Source organism: Pezoporus occidentalis, unplaced genomic scaffold, assembly GCF_034315485.1.
Source record: "Pezoporus occidentalis ecotype Australia unplaced genomic scaffold, CSIRO_AGI_Poc_V1 ctg112, whole genome shotgun sequence".
NCBI classification, from domain to species: Eukaryota; Metazoa; Chordata; class Aves; order Psittaciformes; family Psittacidae; genus Pezoporus; species Pezoporus occidentalis.
Genome location: NW_026912907.1, coordinates 59,813 through 84,378, shown reverse-complemented (window position 1 = coordinate 84,378; position 24,566 = coordinate 59,813).

The following is a 24,566-nucleotide window of genomic DNA, read 5'->3' as shown; positions in this document are numbered from 1 at the left end:
CCTATAGCAAGGTGTCTCCAGCAACTCTCAACCTCCTCTTCCTCTCCATGCATATGCTTGGTTGAGGGCCGCCAACCATGACACTTCCCTGAAGAGAGGTCATCTCCCCCTAGTCCCAGGCCAGGGCACTGCTTTTGTAGCTGCAGAACCACATGCCAAGAAGAACCCTTACGTAGGACGCCTGAAATGGGGCAGTCTTTCCCATCTTGTGAGTTTTTATCCATCGACCCTCTGTGGGCATCTTACTCTCAGTGTGTCAGCCCTGACAGGAGCTTGGAGATGCTGGGATGGGGAAGCACATGGTGCAATGTAGCAGGAGCATGATGGACCAGACCAGCAGATGTAGCATGCTCCATGTGAGGAAACAACAGAAGGGCTTCTGCACACCAGCACCCTGCCAGTTAAAGGATCCCTGATTTTCCCAGCATTGCAGGCCCCCTCTTGCCGGAGTATCTTAGCTCTTTACATGACCTTGTCTTCACACCAGAAGCACTGGTGTGAAGTTGCCCACGTGTGCAAGTCAGTCAGTCTGCAAGTGCATAGAGACGTGGAGGGGTGGTGCTGGTGGTGGGACAGGCATGAAAGCAGTGGCGCATTTGTGGTGGTGCACTCGCCCTCGGGGGAGCAGGGACCTGAGATCCTTACAGGAAATGTCAGGCAGAGGTTTGCACTTCCAGCGCAAGCCTCTAGAACCAAAAGAGATGGATACCAGGGGCAGCTCAGCCTTGGCAAAACAAGAAGCATTGGCAGGACACCAACCTGGGAGTGCCCAGAGGGAGGTAAGGCCTCCTTCAGACCCTAAGCCATGCACAGAGCCCATGTGGGCTAGAGACATCTAAAAGTCCAGTGAAGGATATCACAAGGGTGAAGGATATCACAAGCGCTAGAGGTAGTAAAGAGAAATAGTCAAAAGCCTGGCCTTCCTTTGGAGTGGTACAAGACATGGCAGAAGTTGCACCTGCAAACCTGAGCAGATTTCTAGCTAACACGGTAAACACACAAGAACAATTCAAACCGATGTGGTTTCTTTTTTGTTGGTTTGTTTTAACTTTATAGCCTTTATTTTACACACTGCCATCTATGCCTTCAAGCAATGCAGAATTTCCTTCTCACGAACGTCCTCCTTGACCTCTGTGTCTAGAGAGATGAAATGTCATGGCCTGAAATCAAACAATCAATTCCAATAATTATCTGCCACTTACAGTGTAGTGGCACCCCATCAGGTTCATCCTACAACTGGGGGAACTGGAGGAGACTGAGTTAAGCGATTGCTCTGGGTCTCATGAGAACAGGGGGTAACAGTCCCGCCTTTCCGGAAAGCCTTTATCTTTCAAACCACACTGCTTCCATCAATGATTTGGTAGTGAAATCATGGCACTGGTATGCCTAAATCCTCTACAGTCTTCACTTTTTTAGTTATTGTAAACACCAAATCATTATCGTGGCTATCTTAGCTGAGATGGCGGACAAAGACAAGCTCTTAGAGGGAAAGAAAATAACAGGGGTGCGTATTGTGGCTTCAAGAGATCACATAATGACAGGATGTGGAGAAACTCAAAGACAAAATTATCATAAAGAATGACAAGAATTGTGCCACAGTAAAAAGCAACTAAAATGCAGGGAGCAGAACGAGGCCCTAAATGGGCAGGCTTGGAGAAAGCTAACATAGCATCTCACAGGACATTGTTGTGTGCTGCACACAAGAAAAGCAGGACAAAGGACAGGCAGGAATATCACAGAGTGAGAAATAGCAAGCGTATCTCAACCTCACTCCTTGCTGCAAATGGTTTTCACACTGTGTGTAATCTGATACCAAAGAGATCAGCATAAGCTGCACAAAGCTGTGTGTTTTAGATGCACACACGATGAATGCCCAAGGAGAGAGTGCTGCTGCTCTTTACATTCACCCATAGGACACACATTACCAACTTCTTCAAGTAAACAAGCTCCAAACCAGAGGAAGCAGAATGCATATCTAGTATCAACTCCACCACTGGTCCAAGTCCCACAGGAGCCCTGGAGCCCACAGTAGGAACTAAAATTAGAAAACCCATGACAAAAATAGAACTCTGTTTCTTTTAATAGCCTGGCTCTATTTTAAGATACCCTTCAGGGAATGCCCCACTGAAATGTGATCTGAAGCCAAATATTTGACTACACAAACTTGTCTTATTTGAACAGATGGTTTAGTTAACTACTTTTTATTTTTATGTAATGGTCAGTCATTAGAAAAAGATTACACAAAAAATTAGTTAACATGTGAAGATGCTGGCAAAGTGGGGTGCTCAGGCTGTTGGCAGTGAAGGAGAAAGCAGTTTGCCCTCCCCAGTGCACACAGTGACAGCAGGTCCCGCACACCCATGCAATGCTGAACTGAGATGACATGCTATGTGTCAAAATGTCCCTGCTGGTGTCTCAAGGAATCCTCAGGGGGAAATAATGCTACACTGAAAGCAGGACAGATCCTGGACTGCTGAGAGCTCATTTCCCACATTCTGACTAGTGCAAGTCTAAGGGTTAAATAATAACGCTCTTTGTTTAAATGAACCTGATATGCTTTAATGTATTTTTTTCAGCTCCTGTGTTACTGAAGTTGCAGTGTATTATTGAGCCTTCATGTCCCAAATTTACACAGATGCAATTCCGGCTACAAGCCAATTCATAAGATGGCAAAAAATTAGCCTTGAGAGCAGCAGGCTTAGGAAAATATATCATTTGCAAGCCCTGCTATGAAGTACTTTCAAAGGCCTAATTTTAGACATACTCTGTGGAATCAAATAGCAAAGGGATCAGTGAGGTGAGGAATGGAAGATTTTTCATTCAAATGTCAATTAAAATTAACCTAGAGCACAATGATATTCTCCTGTCCCAGGGCATTTGTGGTGGCATATAACACCATCCACGGAAGCTGGCAGGACATCCTGAGAAAGACGTTCCTCAGGCAACAAAACCGCTGAACGCTTCTGCTGGCACTTGTTCATGAGGTGTCTGTCCATCAAGGGCTAGTCTCAGGCATGAGCAGAGCAAGTGGCTTCCCTTGGCCCTTCCCACCACCCTCCTCATTGCTACAAAGCCACCCCAGGAGCATGTTCCTGCACCACCGCCTATGCCACTATCTTCCTTCTCCATATTGCATAAGTGCAAATCTCCAGTGCTCAGGGTGTGAAGGGAGCAAAAGCTTCCAGTGCTTGGGCTCCAGGAGGCTCAGAGAAATCAGGAGGCAGTGTCAGTTCTCTCCCATGGGAATGGCCTTGCACCCACATCCTTGGTTCTCCCAGGAGCTGGCTGTGGGATGCCATGTACTAATGCCCCTGGTCATGCCTGAGACTGTTGTGCTCCTCCTCACTTTCTTTTTCTCTTCTCTTCCCCTTCCTCTAGACAGGGCTAGCAGCCATCTATGGGACAAGGTGCAGCCTCTTCAGCAGCAAGAGGAGTCATCAGACACTGCATGGGGTTTTTCTCTACTCCTGCCAAAGGCTCTTCCCAGAGTCAAGCAATTTTGCTGTGTTTTGCCAATATACTGCTTAGTGAGACAGCATCAAACCTATAGTTACGCCGCAGCAACATACACATACAGCCTAAGGCCGAAAACTTTAGAATCTGAAACCCACACTTTGGCTCATGGAATAACTATATGCGTAAAAATGGGAGGATCCTGATTCCTCACTCCGCTCCAGTGGTTTCGTGCTAGTTTAACGCTCAATTTCCATGTAATGAGGCTGTAATAAAAGAAGCGTAATGGAGTAGAACAGTGCAAAACAGACAGAGGCCTCATTTACAGGGAGTCCCAGAAAACTTCCATTGGGACCCCCAGAGCTCAGAGGTGCTCACTGCTCCCTCACCACACCTAGAGACCTGCTCCTGAGCAGAGAATAACCCCATTTCCTCCAGGCTTCTCTGCTGCCACCCCTCAAACCAACTTTCCGAGGGAAGGAAGATGCCGTTGCCACCACTCCTTGGCCAGGGACTCTGTTCTCACTCTGTCCTACTTCTCCAGCCTGTGTTCCAGAGCCCAGGCCTGAACAGCACCAAACCCTCCTGACACTTTTGGTAGCTGAGATCAGAGTTTGGAAAGTATTCACATTTAACTCCCCACCCATTTCTTTACCTTCCCGTAGCTGAGGTGGAAGAGATCTGGATATTCTTCCCTTCAAACCATGGCTGGAGAAGCTTTGGTGAGATTAACAACGCATGGCCTAAACAATCTCAGTTACTGTGAGATTAGGGTTTGTTTGACCAAAAGTGGACATTCCTAACATGGGTATCAGAAGCTGACACTTGGATCTGCATTCCCTTTATAGTTGATGAACATCTTACATGAACTTCCAGGCTATATTCGCTGCATACGAAAGCAATGTCTCAAGCAGACCAGATGAGTCACCCTTTCTCAAGCATGGTTTCCTCAAGCAGCTCTCTCAGATGTGAATGTCTGCACTGGAGGAATCTAAAATAGGCAAGACATAGTCTATCTTTAATGAGTCTGTCCATACTCCAGTGAGCTTCCAACAAAAGTCGTTAACTGCATTTGAAGCACAGTGCCATGTCTGTTTCCTGGAAAATGTTTAAATCACAGATAGAAGCTCCTTCTTATACATATGTGCAACACATAAAATCTTCCTGCTCCCAGCCATGAGCTGGGATTACTAATGCAGCTGCATGACTGCATTTTGCTTGTCAAGACATGAGAGCTACAAATCCCTCCTATGTGATAATGGCATTTGGAAACTGGGCCACCTCCTGGCCTCATCTTTTAGTAGGTACAGTGACAATGGAGTTTTAAATGAGCCAAATAAGAAGAAATGAAGATGAGAATGTCACAGCAGCTTGTAGGCTTCAGTTTTTGTGCAGTTTAACAAAGGGTGTCATGCTATGTGTCAGACTTTGGACAATATTACTATGGTGGATGGTAGTAGTCAGCCAGCACAGACCCCAGACCCCTATAAACCCATGCAGATGCCTTGGGCCATAAGAAGGAATAGTTGAACACCTTGCAATATAAAGACAGCTGAAGCCATTGCCCAAGGAAATGGCTAGCCATCACTGCAAAGCTGAAGCAGAAGCTAAGACACTACCAAAAATTCAGAGATTCTCTGACAACTGATCACAAGCCCAGGATGCATCAGTTATATCACAAGCAAAAAGCTGCAGTAAGCAAGAGAAAGCCAGCAAATAAGAACCAGAGAAAGCATGTCCTAAAAAGAAAGCATAGGCAGAAAGTGTATCTCTGGAAGAGTCGTCTTGGAAATGGTGAGCAAGGAAACTGCCAGATATTTGTTTTTACTGCACTCGCAGAAACAGGTTTTGTGCAAAAGATTCTTTGTAAATAATCACTATAATCCCAGAGAGCTTCTGAAATCAATTCTCCTTGCAGATCCTGAACATCGGCTATCCTCTTTGTCCAAGGAACATTAATATATTGTCCAGGAGCCAGAGTCATTAAGGACAAGGTAGATTTCTATGGCTTGCATTAAAAAAAAAGGCTGAACTGTCAGTACCTTGATAATGCATTGACCAGGATAACTTTCTATTTGGTGACTCACTCTTCAAAGACTGGTCTGTATGCTACTTATCCCTCTGCTTAGTTTGGACACACTGTACTGAGGGATGCTACCAAAATCAATATTGTAGATAAGATTATAGTCTTGGCTAGAGTCAAGGAGATGCCACAGGGAAATAAAGCCCAGTAATTCGAAAGTGCATGACATAAATAGTACCCCATTCATTTTCAAGCAATTCCAACTCATAAGGAAAACTGAAAACATCCATGGCAGATGTCAAAGAAAGTGTACTGAGACACCTTCCTTCTTAGTAGACTTGAAAATATTCCCCATGGAAAAAGACATAATGGAGTCAGAAAAGGGCAACTTAAATTGTTAAAAGTGGTTTACGGTGCAGCCATAAAAGCAACAATAAATAGGGAGGGAGGAACCCTGTAGTAGCCTTACTACAACAATTGGAGATGCTGGAGGGTACCAGAAAACAGACCACTGAAGTCTATACTCTCTCCCTAAATAACCTCTCCATTGCCACTGGCCATCCTATTTCACTCTTGAGGAAAAAAAAGGGGATTTCAAATTCTTATGGGGTACAAGAATGAAGTTAAGGGATAAAAACACCAGAACCTTTTGTTTTCTGCATTTTTATGATACCTAACCCTTGGACTGAGTAGAAAAATCATATGTCAAATTCTGGGAGACTGGAGTACGTCCTTTCCTGCTTCAAAGCAGCGACTCCTCCTGACTATCCCTCAGCAGGATTGGCACGGGATGGTAACACGGCAGGAGACCACAACAAAGCTATCTGGTAGCCAAAATTGTGATTGTCTCCAGCAGGGGGAGCAGGACCTTCAGTGACATTCAAGGAGCCACTGTCTCCAGCTTCCAGCATCACAGCAAGGCCAGCATAGATACTGCAACACTTCCCCCACATCTTGGTCTTCCGTCCAATAGGGTCTCACCCTGGTCCCTCAGTGCCCTAAAATGTGCTTTCCTAAAAGGCTGCAATACCAAGCAGTGTGTGTTCTCGGTGCTAATTCAGGTGGCTTTGCAGAGAGAGTTCTACTCTGGGGAGTAGAGCAACCAAATTGCCCCAAACTAAACCAGTGTCTCAGGGACTGAGATCCTGCAAGAGCTTTCCAGGCACAGAAAACACTCCTTAGTGACTGAGGAACTAGTAGAGGATTTTTATGAAACACTGCTGTATTTTAAAAGCTTAAAAGGGGGAAATTTATTAAAGTACAATAAATAAACTCTGGCAATCTGTTTGAACAAGTTTCTTATCTATCTATGGTTTCAGAAACGAGAGGGAAAGCAGCAAGTCTGGGTCTGAGGCAAAGGCATCAGGTGTCCTGGGAGACACACTTCCCTAACAGCACCTGGGATATTCTCCTTTTGATATATCTTTCCATTTAAGCACAGGAAGCAATAATAAAAAGTTGTGCTCTTTAACATATGTTTTATCAAAAACAACACTCTGGTTTCTCATCTACATATGTGAGCATGGGGTTTGCATCCTTATCTGAGGTACAAAAGTATTGGTGGCTGTCCTACCTGCTGTAACAGAGCTTCTACTAGCAAGAGACAATTAGACAGGAAATCGTGTGTAAATAATTTATCAAAGCATATAAATGCTTTCAGAAGATGCAAATGCTAGCTATGAAAGTGCCCTCTGCTCAAATGGGAAACTGCACAAGTTCAGTGGCTCAAAGCTGAAGCCATATAAACTCAAGCAAGATATAAAATTTAGATTTTGACCAAGGAGATTGTTTTAACAGTGGACCAGACTGACACGGGCATGATGGAGTTCTCATCTCTTGATGTTTTGGTATCAGAAGTGCAAGGCTTTGAAGAAGTCATGTTTTAATCAAGACCTAACTGAAGAACCCTCCCTTAAATGATTGGCAGGTCAGAATGAAAGCTTTTGTGAGGGACTGGGCAGATGCAGTTAGGCAACTGCTGGTCTCCTTGGCGTTCAAGTCACGCTGTGAGTCTGTGAAGCCAGCTGTCTATAATAAAATGCACCAACTTACTCTTTTGAAGTCAATATAGAATCCAATAATCCCATAAAATACAATCTGTGTCTTAAATGCATTTGTTCTAAAATGAAGTCCCTAGTTAACTTTTCTAATACCTAAGGATCTTTAAAGGCTACACAATCTTTAACTCAGCTCTTGACTTGACCATCTATCTTCGGGTTATTTCTGGACTAGCAGAGGTTATACAGAAAAAATCAGAAGCTTTGCTGGCCAGCATGTCAAGCAGGGAAACCGCAGTCCCAGATAGGCTCTCCAGCACTTAGCCTGTCACAGGGCACATCAGTTCTCTCTGAACCTGCCCTGAGGCCAGGTTCTTGGCCAACAGGGTGTGTCAGCACCAGATGATTCGAAATAACCTAATGTGAATCAATCAAATAATCCTGTTTAATTTGATTTTGGCTTTCTACTTATATTTGGATTTTGGTTTCTTTTCCTACAGGCTGTTTCTCACTGTTTGGGAGCTATTAAACTATGTTGGTTTGTTACCAAAAGTAGCCCATAGCTGTAACTGGTATTTCCTTTTTGGTAGCCAAGGTGATATACTCTACACACATTAAATAAATAGCTTAAAAATACAATTCTTGTGCTGAATGAACAAGAAAAGTTTTAATTGGATCACGCTACACATTTACAACAAAATTATAATGTATAATTCATAGAAAATGAAGTAATGTTTTCTGCTCAGCATGTTCTTCAGCATTTTAGAACTAACAGATATCGCCCTCCCACTACTCATTTTTGAAAGCAAATTGAAAGATGAAACCTTGATTTTTTTCTTTTTTCAAATCTCAGCTGCATTCTCAAATCCTATTACATTATTGAAGTAGCTACTGAACACATCTGATGGTAGGAAGAAAATATCCTTCCAGCAGAAGACACTACAGATTGCTGAAAAGAAATCTAATACTTTAGCAAATTCTGTTTCCACCTCAGAGAGCTCACCCAGTGATTTCACAAGTAAAATTACTTTCATGTAAACTTCATTTAAGCAACTATATGCTGGCTAAATAGTGTTCCTTATGTAACCTAAAGTTTTTAATAGCATAAGATCAGGAGTTAATTCAGGTCATGATGGTTCTTTAAATGCATCTAAACCCATTAAAATGCATTTATTTTTCATACATAAAATTTATTTTTTTTTTTTAGTTTTGGCTTTTGTCAGCTTTTGCCTGTCACTGACAACAATTCTATGCAAACTTCTCAGCCCTACCACAACCTCACGACTCACTTCTGCACTTGGATCACATAAGGACAGCTAAACAAGTGCAAGCTGAGCAAGACAGGAATATCTCTTTGGCTTCAAAGCCCATAAGTGTTCACTCTTATAGATTCAGTGAGTTATACTTCTCTTTTGTCAGTCTTGTGCTGGCTTCTTGGACTTCTTTCCCTTCCTTACCAGCTAGCTCTGCTTTCATGGACGATTTTGCAGCATTTTTCTTCCTTCCTGAGGTATACAACAAGTCGGTTCACCTACCACAAGCTTCAACATTCGTGTTTAAGGTATTGCCCTAACAGTTATTATTGTCTTTAAAACAAAACATTCCTTCAGCTCTCTAAATATACACATCATCTGATTTATCTTTACATTATAAAGCCTTATTGACTGTGAATAAGTGTTGACCTTAACAATACATAGGAAAATTAATATATTTATGTTTATATACTTATAGTACACACAATTTGTGCAAGATTAGCCAAAAATGAGCTAAATACAGGAACAGATTAAATAAACTGTTACAAGAAAATTGACATCTGGAAACTTTCTTCAGAATCAGTATGAAGGGTCCAGAAAAAGTTTATTTCTTTTTCTGTTCTCCTTTACAAAGGAATAATTAGTGGTTTTCTCTGTGTGAGGGCCAGCAAATGTATGCATGCGTGTTCACGTATGCTTTACATCCACAAATGCATGTGTGTATATATATATTTACACATATACATACTGAGTATTGTTTGTCATTACGAATACTCTACAATTGAAAATCAACAGTGAAATTGCAGTTATGTATAATTTTCATGTTTCTGAACGGAGGAACTATGAAAACAACATGAGAAGTTATTCCCACCAGGAAGATTAACAGTACTGAGATGAGCTCTTACCAACACAGCCGTGTGACACTCATCTGAATCCAGGAGCCCACCTTTCCCCAGGATCCTGGAGTCAAGCAGGACTCCACACTGGCGAAGATGCTGCTTACTCTGGACCAGATCAATTGACAGGTCAGAAAGAGGAACTACTCTGCTGAAGTCAGTGAAGCTTTCAAGGCAATATCATAAAATAAGAGGAGTTCTACTGAGCAGCATGGTTCTCTGGGGTGAAAAAAGAAAAGTAAGGGATTATGCTGTCCAGATGAATGTGGTATCAGGTGTAATTTACATCGGCTTTTCCTGCCCTCATGTACTTGCATTCTTAAAATTTGTAGAAGATGCATGCATTTCCAATGGAGTTCAACTCTGTGACTGCTGTTAATTGGGTTGAGTTATACTAAGCAGCTCATATTTTATTAAATAAGGTCATACAGCGGTCATGGAGAACATTTGAATTCTTACCAAATTAGTTTCAGCAATCAAATAGTCAGGAAAGAACAAGGATATTTTATCACAGAATACAATTTCTACCTTTTTTGAACAGACCAGTTTGTAAATAGAGTCTCATTGGTATCAGCCTAACGTAATTCTGTACTTTATTTTGCAAGTGAAAAGACATTTAGGAAACTTAGAATGATGAAAGATGAACAATCACACCCAATTTAGGATGATTCATTTTCCAGAGGGAAAGAGAGAAAATCTCTGTCTTCTGGGAAAAGAATGTGTAAAAGAAGTCAGAAAAATCATTGAGCAATATTGAAAACCAAAGAAAGTTAGAATCAAATAGAGCATACAATGAGAATAAGAGAAAAAATGTATAACATCTATAGGCAAAAATTAATGGTCTAAAACCAGAGACAAATGAGTGAAAATGCTTGGGTCTAAATGAAGATATTGTTACATGAGATTGTATGTGAACTAGGAGGAAGGGAAGGAAATGAGTGTAACACTGAGGTAAAGATTATGTTTGAAAGTATAGCTGTCTGCTGGTGAAGAAACAGTATCTGTGCAGAAGAAAGCTTTGGCAGTCAAATAACATGATTAAGTCATCCACATCAACAAGTCCTAGGGTATCACTATGGATTGAAATTGTGAGTTATAAATTAATACTGGGGTAACAGTTTACATCAGTGGAGCACAGTGGTGATCACAGCCTCCAGGATCAGAAACAGAACAATAATGGAAAATTTCAGTCATTGCTTAACCCCATGACAATGGAGGAATGTTTTTACAGGCACCATACAGAGACAAAAGTTAAAGACATCAGAAATGACTGTGCTTTCTCTATAAAAGTGAAAAAAAAAAACAAAACCAAACCAAACCCAAACAACTAGTCTAGATGAATACTAGAGATGTACAAGAAAAAAGCATCTTGTGGGCATTATACAAGAGATACAGTTGTAGATACAGTCATAGAAAAGTTACTCTGTGGTGACTACGCTACCGAAGTTCACTGTTGTCATAGGAAATTAGTGTCATTATATTATCCTGGCACTTTAAGAAGTGTGATTAATAAAACTAAGGAAGCTTATTAAATGATGGGAGTTTTTTATAGGCATCTTGTCAGAGACTTTGAGTAAACATAAATCACCTACAAAAAAAGTTCAAACCCAAATATAACAGCCTTTCTGATTAAACTTTGGAGTAAAGACGCTGCCTGGAATTGAAAAATCCAAGCTGAAAATAGACAAGAAAGTATATTTTGGTAGTTAAATGCAAGAGTTTAAGAGGCCATCTTAAAATGATCTTGAGAAGCAACAAGCAAATGGCATGAAAACTATAAAAAGCCTTTTCAAATATACCAGAAGCAGGAAGCCCCTCGGAGTTGGACAGATAAACAAGGTACAGAATGGATACTCAAGAGGAATAAAGCCACAGCAAAGAAAAAACAAAGAAAAAAGAAATAATGTAAGAAGGATTAAAGACAAAAGAAGGAAAAGGGAAAGGAAAAAGGAAAAACAAAAAGGACAAAGAAAAGAAAAAGGAAAAGGAAAAGGAAAGGAAAAGGGAAGGAAAAGGAAAGGGAAAAGCGAAAGGAAAAGGAAAAGGAAAGGAAAAAGGAAAGAAAAAATCTCCCAAGGATTTTTAGTGTCAGGATTCAGCACAGAGAAGCTTAAGGAAGTTTGTACAACAAAGTCTTTACAGGAGTGAGGCTGAGGGGTTGTGTCAAATTGAACTGTCAGTAGAGAGGTTTTTGAGCAAATCAAGAAAGCGAGTAGCAACACACTGCCAGGAGCAGGTAACAATCACTTGAGGGATCTAAGGGAATTCAGACATAAAATTGCTGAACTTTTCACAGCAGTGTGTAACCTATCGCTTACATTGGCCCCGGTTCCAGAGTAATGGAAGGTGGCAAATGTGGCCTCAATTTTTAAAATAATCTCCGGAGGGGAGCCAGGAAACCAAAGAACGGTAAATTTGACTTCCTGCTGAGGCAGACTGATGGAAGTTATAATAATGAGCAGAATTAGTAGACCCGAATATATACAACTTACTGGAGATAGTGAGCAGCATTCATAAATAAAGAAATCATGCTTCACAAATGCTGTACAGTTCTTTGAAAGGATCATTGCACTTGTAGACAAGGGCAACTTCAGCAAAAAAAAATGACCTTTGGATTCCTAAACCTTTCTATAATATCCCTTCCCAAACAATCTTACAGAAGCCTAATGTCAGGCGGAGATTGCTGTGCATTAATAACTGCTCAAAGGAGATGGAACAGCATGCAGGAATAAATGGTCACTATTCTTCCTGGAGCAGTAACTCAGGGAATCCCAGGGGGGATGTGGCTGGGAAAGGCCACAAATCACCTGGAAAAGCTGAGCAACAGTGAGAGGAGAAAGTTTGCTTGTGTTTTGGAAGTAGTAGGGACAATCAAACCTAAAGCAGACTGGAGAATTTCAAAAGGTTTCATCGTGCTGAATAGGTGATAAAATGAAAGACAAAATTAATCTTTGATAAATACACTGTAATACATTGTGGGAACGTAGTCCTAAGTGCACTTAGGCAATGATCAGATACAAATTTAGCTGATTTTATTTTGGAGATGTGGGGGAACTTACATGGTCTTCCAAAGATAACCTCCTTGACAGCCCTTCATTGTCAAAAAGGTGAGCAGGTTGGGGATGAGCTAAGAAAAAAAAGCTAATAATGGTGCTAATAATGCTGTAACAGCTTACAGATGGGGCTGGCTTCTGTCTCTGCCTCTGTCTCAAAAGGAACGCAGAAGAATTAGAAAAGAAAGAAAGGTAACAAAAATGATTAGAGGCTTCTATGCAAAATGGATCTTAATATATGAAGACTGCTAACACTGAAAAGAAGGACAAAACAGGACATACCTGAGATGTATACAAATCCTGAATGACATGAAGGAGGAGGGAACAATTCTGTCTTTCCTGTTACAAGAACTAGGATCATCGAGCAGAAAGCCTAAACAGCATATCTAAAACAAACAAAAAGATATACCTTTCCACATATCACACATTAAATTATCAAAGTGCCATAGGATGCCATAGAAGTTTAGCATCTAAACAGGCTCAAAATAAAATCAGATGGCTACATGGAGTTAGATCTGTGGCTGTTAAAAAGTGGTTCTGCTCAGCAAGTCCCTAATCTCTGATTTACAGAAACTGGGAAAATATAACAGCATAAAGGTTATATTTGGCCTGTTTTTCATAGACTCTCCCTGCATCTGCTGTAGCCAGGTAGGATAGGTGGACACTTGTTCTGACCCAAGGTGTCATCTTTAAATTCCCTGTGTGCTTTTGTTCACTTTAGTATTTGGCTGTGCTGGGGCAAGAGGGAGATGGCCTGATGGTTGTGCTGATGCTCAGGTGCATGAAAAAGCTCAGAAGAATAGCTCAGAAGAGCAAGGTTCATACTTCCAAATGGTTTAAAAGAGCTGACAATTCTCCAGGACTGAAGTCTGCTGTGTTAAAAGTTAGTAATCCCTCAACCCAGGGAAATGAGCAGAAAACAAGAGCGTGCTGTAGTTTGAAAGAGGAAAAATAATAACATAAGCCCAAACTGCTACTGATGAAGAAATGGTATTAAAAGATAAGTGCCAGGGTCATTCACCAGGCAGTTTGCGATTCCCTTGCATTTTATCTAACGTATGGATTATCAATTTCAAACAGTGAAGCTTCACAGACTCAAAATTCCATAATATAGGAATGGGGGAAAGGTATCATGAGCTGGCTCCAGTACCCTAGGAATTTTAGTCCATAAAACGATCACAGCTGTTGTTAATAACACAAAAATATCACTTTTTAACTAAAAGAGCCTGTTTGAAGAACACAAGTTGCAGCTTCGTTTCCCATAACAAATGATGATTAGGGCGGGAGCTGCTCTGCTGGCTGACAGCTCTCCAACTCCTGGGAACTGCTGCTCCCTGGTGCCCATCTTCCAAACAAAAACCGGGACAATTTCTCTTTCATCCTCCTCGCCCTGCTTTTGATGTTGCTGCTGAACCACCTCATCAAGAGAAGATTCAAGAAGTAACTCGCGTTCAGATGCCTACGCTTCCTAATTAAGTCTTAGCAAATAATATGTGCTTGAACTGTAAAATGGTCTATGTAATATATAAATGAGGTTGAGTCAATTTGCAAATTGGGCTTTATACAGCATTGTGTCTCCTACATATGTGACATGAGCGGCAAAGAAAATTCTAGTTTTGGTAGTGGGGGTAGCTTAATTTAAACATTTTCAACAGAAAACATCTGAACTCCTCATTTCAAGACTATTTTCATTTTGAAATTGATGGAGGCATCTTGAAAATGGGGTTAAATAACCTGAAAACAAAACAAAGCACTCCTTTTTGGAGCTGGATGGTTGGATCATTGTTTCTCAAAGAGACTGTTTGCTTTAAAAGGAGTATAAATCCTGTGCTGAGTTCCTACAGTCACAAGGGCCTTTGATGCATTTTGCAAGTGATGGCTTAATTTCTGTTTTGATTTTATACTACAGAAACTACATGGCTGAAATAATGAATGATTTGGTAATATATCTTTCACTATTTATTGCGTATTTTCATCACAGTTCTGCCGTTTTTATTCCCTCTGCAAGCCAGTACATCTTCCTTGATGTTAGAGACTGGTGAACTAAATAAATACAAAGCAGAAACTGTCTGCAGCGAAATTTCTATTAGACGTTCTCTCTTTTCCATTTTAAGTAATTATGTCCTATAAACCACACAAAGGAAATAACAAAGTCAGCCAGTAAATCAGAGGCAGTAAGTAGAAAAAGGGACTGTTGATAGTGTCTTTAACTGCTGAAAATGGATATATGCATGAAGTAGCAATACTTCACAAAGTCATAGTTATTTCTGACTTTATTGAAATGCCTGCTGCTCATTACAGAGATTTAAGAGGTTGATGCTATGAGGTGTGACAGCTATATTTAATGAAAGTTGCAGCACTCCTGCTTTTTTGAGCTACTACAGTTATGTTTTATACAAACTGTAAAAATATTAGGTTCACCTTTAACTGACCATCAAAACATCCTGCGTTGTTATTCACAATGATTTCGACATCCATTGCTTGTAAGAACTGCACAGCTTTTATGAATGCTACTACTTCCTGCTTGTGCTGTTTATGTTAAAAATATTTGTGTTTTAAATATTATATGCATTAATTTCAGGCACGGAAAAATTAAGATTAGGGGTTTAAAGCTGAACAAAACACCCAATCAGGTACTTATTGTTCTACTGTAAGAACAGCTCTATTGACCTTAAGGCACTTCGCTTACATGCTTAATATAAGCCCATGTTAAGAGCTTTGCTGGATTTGAAAGTGAAATATCTTAAAAGCACTATTTACAGACCCATGCAAAATACCTGAAATACAAACTTTCTGTGAATAGCATTCCTCCTCTTTAGCTGTATTTTAACTTTAGAAAAAAGCTATTAATAAAAAGCTTTTCTATAGGGCAGAATACCTATGTTACTGTGCTTTCTCTTACTATTGAACATATGGTCTGGGTTATTTCAAGCTACCACATCCCACTCTGAATTCAGTGGTTTTGCTGGGATAACTGATGGATATGTAAGGTAGAAACATGATGGAAGCTCATTAAATGAGTCCTTCAGGAATAGCTATGCAAGGCTCAAACAGTTTAGATGCCCTTGAATAATCAAAGTACGCATTCACTTAAAATTATAGTCTTTGCTTTATTACTCATTCACTTAAAATTGCTAATATTGCAGATAAATTTATATATCCAATGTGGACTGCATAAGGAGAGTGAGTAAACACAGGGAAGGCTCTGTTTTCTTGAAAGAGGTTTGTGATTTAAAGACTTTCAGAAAAAAGATTGTCCACTTGCAGAAAACTGCTTTCTCAGAAGAACCTTAAAGCCAAGTTCCAAAGGGACAATGTTGGTACGATTTCTACTCAGATTGCATTTGAGTCAAAAGCTACTATCCGTAAAACAAGAAGTTTGTCTGTATTTTGCAAAACTGTGATCTGAAATAATCTGTTTTTCATTTAATTGAAAAAAAAGGTTTTGTCTCTTACCCACCAAAAGCTTGTTCATGTGATAATGCCGAGCAGAATAGAGCTGTGCTTATCACAGGGCAGTAAACCAGGAATCAGGGATGGATGCTGAGGGCTGATGAACAGAATCTGACGTAAAAAAAAAATGACTTAAGTGTTGTCTTCAGAATGGTGCCAGCTTTTCAGTGTGTCATTATAAAACAGTCAGAAATTTAATGTGTTAGAAGATGTCCACAGCAAAGCATTCAGTCAGAGCCTGTTCTAAAGCAAATAAACCTCATGGCCATGAACCACAAAATGAAGAAAAAGGTGGTGAAAGAGAGAAACCAAAGATGGCGAAAAAACCCCAACAAAACCAAAACCCCCCAAAACCTGGCCTTTTGAAATGTTTATGAAATGCCAGAGATTGCTTTTCCTGATAAAAATCAGCACATTACCTACCATTTAACAAGAGAGATAGGAAGTTAAGAGGAAGAGGGCAGTCAGAGGTGATTGTGCTAGCAAAATCTATGCATACTTCTAAAAAGTCAAAACTAGACTTGTTATGTGAGTATTTATTCATTGTAAGATGTTAGCACAGAAGTATCCTTTTTATTTTGGTTTTCTTTTGAATATATAGTCACTTCATATAAACAGTAGTTCTCCATACCATCCCTACATAGTAATTTTTATTGTCTCTTGGCATCATGTGTTCTGGGATATCTAACTCCACAAAGGTTATTATTATCCTGTAATTTGTCACTTACAAATGTGGGCTACATTTTAGCTGCCAACTGCACAGGAATCATCTGTGGTTATAGGTTCCAGCTGAATACTTCCAAGGCATTAATGTGTTGTGGTTGTAAAAGAATTATTCTTCAGATCACCCCACAAAATTAGGAAACTATGAGGTCACTTCCAATAAACAATTACCATATAATTCACTGAGTGACTGGGGAAGGGGGAGTGAGGGGGGGAGTAGGAGGGAAATTGTTGTTTCTTGCTTATTGTGTGTTCTTTGAATGAGTACAGTGTAAATGCTGGTGGAATAGGTAAAGTAGCACGACCTGCAATTAGTCCTGAAATACAAGAAAGGGATATGGAGAGGTTGCCAATTAGGAAGGAGAAATTAAAGTTATGTCAATGGAAATTGAAGTTCAAAATGATGCTGAGGGAAGCAGCAGTGCAAACTCATCATTATGGTTCTCTGGTGTTGTCAAGGTGGTGGTGCTGCCCTATTGACGAAGAAGCTGTTGTACTAGATATGTAACTTTCAACAGCTGTTCTAAGTTCATGGACTCATATAAATCCTTTCATACGTATCTCCATATTCAGATTTGCATCTCGGTGGTTTATAAGGAGGAGAGGGCCATTCCTTGACTTGCTCTCTCCTGCACCATATCTGGCTCCAAGATGAGGATACATGCTGTGACATGAGGTTTGGCTTCATTTTGTATTCCTCTTTTCCTGCTCACAATCTTTCCTCACACACTGTGAGACTGCAGGAGCAATAAAAACAGCCTATGTAGAGATCAAAGAGGTATCTATTCCCATGGCATCTCAGAGGATCTGACATGTGTAGATAACATGGGAAAAGTGAGAAGCAAGAGGAGGAACGAGACAGGTGGAGGTTAAGAGCTGAGATACCCCAAGACATGCTTCAGAAGGTGGAGTGTTGCCTAATGTTGCCTTCCATCTCTCCTCGAGGGCACTCATTCTAGTGACCCCTTTACACATCTTTTGTTGCAATTGTGGACACTTGTGTCAGTACTGTGTCAGCATGGTGGCTGCTGTCCTTGCACTGCTGACAGCTGGAAAGCAACGCTGGTGCCCATGAAGCTGGTGGCTGGATAGGACACTGGGCAATATGTTATCCATGCTAGAACATCACAGAGGCACCACCAAAGGACTGGTCTTCAGATCTTCTCTCTCTGAGGTTGGCAGTACACAGATTAGGAAAAACGAAGTTATGCCAAGGTTGAATGGTCTTGAAAATGTTTTTGCTTCTGATCAAATCCAGCCAAAACTGGTGGCACAAAAGATTCCCATCTCTGGTACTTGGATCAAGGCCTTTTTGACTGTTGCCTATCATACCCTGCCACCCCAAAAATGAGACAGGCTCTGCCCAGAGGAAAATGGATGGCTGTCTGCATCAAACCATCAGGAAAGTAACCACCACCACTTTGAAAAGGTTTTGCATGTAAAATACTTAGCTTTGAAGAGCAAGGCCTGAACTCTTAAGTCTAAGAGGGTTCTGGATTTGGCTGAAGTTCAGAAGCTTGCTTTCTGTCTGTACAAACAAACCCCTGGAAGTCCAGTCAAGACATTCCTAAAACAGAGCTTCTTACAGTTTAAAATTAATAGTCAGTAGTAAGTCATTATGATTTTACGTAATAAACCAGCTATAAGGGTTTGCAGCCAGTTCTTAAACTTCCAGGAACTGTGCTGTGGGATACAATGTTTCTATAGACATCTTTTGTTGTGCCACAAAATAGGTCTACAAATGTACAGCAGGGTGTCCCCTCTTCTAAGATCCTTCTTATACCTCTGCCATATATTCCAGTGGTGCCTCACGCAACAAGCCCACATCTTCCAATAATTGTATTTTCTAACGAACTAGTCATGCCTTCCAAAAAGATGGCTAATAGAAAAATAAGTTGAAATTTTCAGGTTTTGGAGGAGTAAAATCTCAGTTTTACAATTGCTGCTTTTTTTCCCCACACTGATATTTGTATTTTACCCTTTTGCTCCTGCACATACAGCTTCACTGTCTTTCATGTTCATATTCTACTTTGAGTTAGAAAAAATCTAAGATTTAGGGATGAAAATTTATTAGGAAATATTATGTAGTACCATTCACTCAGATGTAAAATAAATAGCAAGCTACTATAACACTATAACATATTAAAATGGAAATAGATTTGAAGGTGTTTTTTACTGGAATAATTTTTTTTCTTGGAAGCTGAAGGAACTGGGAGGGTGTCATAAACAAAGCTAGTTTCTTTAAAAGGTAAAGAACATCAGAAGAAAAATCACACACACAGAATTATTGATATACAACACTTTTATAATGAGCTATATCTTAAAGCTGCTAAAACCAATAACAGAAGGTGTGAGAATATTCCTTCAAATGACCAAATTCCTTGACTAAAATCATTTTAATGGATTTCTGTAGAAGTTACGGATGATCTTCTGGGTTAAATTAAAACAAATGATACAAAACATTTTGCTGGAGTGAATTGTTTAAAGAAACACTGCAATTTTCATTGGAAGTGCAAAGCACTTTTCAAAATAATTTTAAATGTATAAACATGAACTCTCTTGCATTGAAAGTCTGGCTTAAAGGATTAAGTGAACTGTGACTAAGACCACATTTTATTCTGACTTTTTTGTCTAGACACAGTTAATCAAAACAGTGAACTTTCTTAATCAATGACTTAAAACACCCTTATCATTTTCTACAGATCAAGAATTTTTCTGCAAATTATAATGAAGAGAAAAACATAGGTTCCAAAACTGCCAGAACAGTGCCAGAACAAATTAAAGATTCAGAATCCATACAAAGAGTATTAGATTTCAATTATTTCTTTTCCAACAGTATGGGGGAATATTATTTCTATAAAGAAATAAAATGACAGTTTCCAAACAGAAGAATGGCTGAATAAAAGAAGCTGATCTCGCAACACGTTCGTTGAGAAGCCATTAACGTGCTTCCCCATTTAAGACCAGCTGGCACATCATAGAAGACTTTAATGAACATTCTGATTTTAATTATTCCCTTGGGGTTCTGCACTGACCGCAGGACAGTTACACAAGAATGAGATTTGTCTTCTTGTTAGAAACAATTCTGTTTATAAATATGTCTTTAATTTTGGTAGGAGCTGGGTGGATTCTTCACTCTTTCTCTGTGGACCACTATGAGTACAAAGCTGAGTTATTTGTTCTTTGTTCAGCTGCTGCTTAATTAGGCTTCTCAGTTCTAACCAAGTTTGTTATGGAGCTCACCTGTTGCTGGGCTTGTGTTATAAACCCAACTTTCATCACAGGCTCACATGGTCTTGTTTGTTTGCATCTGCAGCATGCTTCCTATGGTTTTCTAGATGCAAGAGGCCAAATTTACGGCTTTCAAAACGTAGGTTAACCTAAGGGAGAGGCACATAGTCTTATGTGACTTCTTTTTATTCAGCTGCGATTTCTGATTTCACATGGGCTGGGGACTCCATGCAAAATTAACTGGGAACAAACCAGCACAGATTAAGATCACAGTAAAGCCTCCCATTAAAACCATCCATCTTTGTGTTAGCCATAAATCTTCACATGTCAACCTAACCTGTGATCACTTTCACAGCAAGGAGCTGTGATGTTACAAAGAGACTTGAGGAATGAGTAGCAAGTGCTGTTGAACTTGTAGAGTTACAGAAATTCCTATCTCTATGTCAGGAAGCTTGTTAATGTATCAATAAGGAAAGGTGGGGAGAGGAAGGCACGTGGGAGAAGAGCCAGCATTACACCTTCTCCTTCAGGGGAGAGTGAGTCAGAAATTTTTGCCTTCCACACATCCTTGCTTTGAAGTGGTTCATTTTGGCTTGATTTCACCATGCAGGAGGCATTGCAAACCAGCGTCTCTGCTGATACTGTCAGCCCTCCAGTGGGTAATGAATCTGGTGTAGACAGCCACCACAGCACTGCCCAAAACGTGTTTAAAAACATCAGTCACGGGGATTACACAATGTATGTCATAGCTATTTACATGCAGAAATCTCACCAGCTGGGTTAATCTTGTAGAAGCAAGCACAGTTAGATATTTTATATGTATTATAAAGGCTGAGCCACAGGGTTCTGTGCCAAGATCCACTCTCATAAACAGCACCGTAAATCCAGAGCAACTCCCTCAACTTCAGTGGAGATTGCATCAAAGCAGAGCCAGGATTCATATTCTAGGTTGCTTCTCACTGCCTACACACAGCCTACTACGTTGCCTAAACTGAACCCTGTCTGTCTCATTTCTGGCACCTTAAAGGAACAGTTACCAAACACACACATACATACGTATTTATGTATATGTATATATAGATAGATGTACTGTGGATTCTTAGCAATGCTGGAAATAGTAACCTGACACCAAGAATTTACTAATATGTCACCTACATGACGTTCACACAGACATTTACAGCTTTTATAGAGGTGTGTGTGAGCCCTAAAGAAAAGGAAGAGAAAGGGAACCTTAGCAAAACAACAGAGATTGCAAGGCTGTCCTTTCAAACTTACAGTAGTGACAAGCAACACTCAGGATGACTACACTGGGGGAAAATAATCAAGTGTTATATGGTGTGGTTTGGAGCTTGGACATGACTTTCAGTCACTTTTCCTGTTTTCTGATGTAGTCCTTTAATGGGGATATTCTGTGGCTTGGGTAGGCCAGTCACACAGCAAGAGCTTACAGAGAATTTATTTTTAGTTGAATTTCCTAAAGATATCTGGCTGTTCACCTGATTACAGGGCCTGGAGATCTGTCCATCTTTTTTCTTCTCAGTGACTTTTGGCCGGTTGCTGCCGTATCAAAGAGAGATGTAGAATTCTTAAACACATTAAATTCCTACAGGTTTTCTGACCTTTTGTGACGGGGTGGAGGAGAAAGACCTAAAATAGTGTTGTTACTGTGAGCTCTGTTACCAGAGACTGAAGGAAGCCACCCAGGAGGAGAAGGGAAACTTCCAGCCATAGGAAATTCTTCCATCAGCATGAGTCGCAGAATATCATTAGTCACTGAGGCACAAGTAACCAGAGCTCATCGGGTCTTCTGCTCAGGGAACTGTTTCTTAAAACAATGAGAAATGTGATGCTTCAACCACAAAACCTGGTTAGGAGTAGAAGGCTAAATCTGAAAGCAGTTTTAAGAAATTGCCCTAGTTTTCCAATAAATCTCTAGTCATTTTCTAATTGGCAGTGACCCTTTAATAGCTGCTTTAAAAATCTGCTCTAAAATGGTGCCATTAATTTCTTCTGTGTGTTGAATTCCCTTTCCTTAGGGTCTTTAAAAGCAATTTTTTGGCACTTTGCAGTACCTTGCATAGGAAGCTCTAGCCAGCTCAGAAAGATTTGTTGTGGCTGGGTTTTAATCTGGAGCTTTCCAGGAGCCTTACAGATAAAACTTTGACTTAAATACATCTGAAACCCACACCCACCTTAGCAGATACAATTTGTATCTCTGGATGAGCTGATCCCTGAGAACTCTTGACATTCTCTGTGGAAGTTCACTGAACCCAGGACAGCCCATTGCACCCTCCACCACGGCTCAGCATCCACTTAAGATGAAAGGATCAGGCCAGTTCTCAAGATTTTGAAGAAACTCTTGAAAACAGATATCCCAGAGTTTGAGCTTGCAGCTGTCTGGGCAGTGGCTGGGAAATACGAACTCCAGCTTTGTGCCTCCTTGCAGCTGTTAACTGTAAAGTTTAAAGCTGACATATTAGGCACCGAAGACAAATAAATCATGTGCATTTAATTTAGTATTCAACTAAACAAATTTAGAGTTCCTGTGGCTCATCTTCAGATGGAAAAACAACACACCGAAAACTTTAGTTTTTTTGAATGCCAACAGGTCTCAGAGAATTTGAATCCAGGTGTCACCAACAGCAAGCACTGCCAGTTCATCCATTGGATCTTTGATGAGGATGTACTGTGCTGGTATTTGGAAAAGAAATGTTCAATTAATTTCCAGGAAGTCAGACTTTCTAAACTGTAAATCTATTGATACAAGCTTAATGCTTTCAGTCAATACTGATAGGCTTTCTTGGCTGCTGAAAGAGACTCTTTCTGGAGCTGCGCTCCTTTCCCACAAGACATGCCATGCTTACACCCTTAATCACTGCAATCACAGAGATGTATATTTCTGTAAGGCCTTTCATGACACATCACACTGCTCTACAGACGTGCTTTCTGCCCATGCTGAAATCCTGTGGAGAAAGGGGGAAAGGAGGTTCTCTGAAAACAAACAAAAAACAAGCAAGCAAATAAAATGTCCTATTGACACCTTGCCATGCCAGCACTGCATGTGTTTGCTCTCCCAGGCAGCCTGCTGGCTAAATCAGCCATGCAGTAAGCTGAATTGATTGCTCTCCTGCCGCCTTTCCCAGCCGTGGCACTCACAGAGGATGTCAAGAGCATCACTTGGTAGAAGACATTATGTGGGAGCTGTCCCCACCATTCTCAGCCAGCCAATGGGCTCCAGTGGCTGCTGTTCCCAGCAGAGCATGGTGACTTTGCCTGTGCTCCACCTCTCCTCGCCAAATGCCGAGCATCTTTAACCTGCCATGCTGCCAGAGCGGGCATTGCTCAGGCTCCCCAGACGTGTCAAGCACTTTCTTTTGGATGGGGACCAGCAGCAGCATCCTCTCCTGCCTGGGGATGGCTTGGCCACTGGCTGCTGGCTGTAGCTTTGCTCATTATCCCAGCAGCATGCATGGTTGGAGTTATGATGATTTCTACTTGCTTGAGGATAAAACCCTAAATGTACAATTTCCTACCCTTAAGGCCTTGGCTTTCAAGGATATTTCAAATGTGGGCTTCTTACTTAAATGAAAAGAGGAGTAAGTGCCTAAATCTTGCTCAGGTATTGATTTAAACTCTACTTATAATTTTCCAAACAATCCCTCTTAAGCCAGGATACTTAACAAAAACAGGCTTATTCAGTTCCATGTACACAAGCCAACTAAAACTGAAACTGGAGGACAGCAGCAAGAAAAGATCTGGGGTCTGGGAGGCAAAGGCTTGATTAGCTGTGGTGCATTAGAAGATCTGATAACACATAACAAAGCAAAATGGTTTTTAGATGATCTGCATCAATAGGGAAGACTCCTGTTGTTCCTTAGCAGAGCAGGAGGGTAATAAACCTCTTGCTGTGCCATTTGTTAAGGCTGGAATGCATTGTCAATAAGGAAAAGAAAAGCAACTCTGACACTTTTAACTGATGATGGTTTTTTAATGAGACTAGCTGGCCTGAATTTCAGATGTTCAATAGACTTGTGCAGGGTCGTGTGGAGGTTGCTTCAAAATTGTAATGATACTGCAAATTAAATGAATGCAAAGTTATGTGAAACCAGTGGAATGTGGTACAGTGAGTTACCTTAAGTTACACTTATAGAGTATATCTAATAAATATGGAAACTGGCTGATTTCAAGATAAAGGGGTGTTTAAAAATGGTTCTTTGGAGCGCCTTCTCAGGCTCATGTTTTGACATTTCTTTTTCACCTTGTGCCTGCCATACCAGCCTTCTCCAAATGCAAATCATGTTTGAATTCTGAGGTTTTAGTACTGTTTTTCATTTTGGTAATGGAGTTCATTTGGATTTTGTCTGGTTTCTCTGCACTAAAACTACATGAAGCCGCCAGTTTATTAGTGGATGAACCTAACAAAAACTATCAACATTTACGACATTCACAACACTTAACATTTACAACAAACAGATCAGAAACTT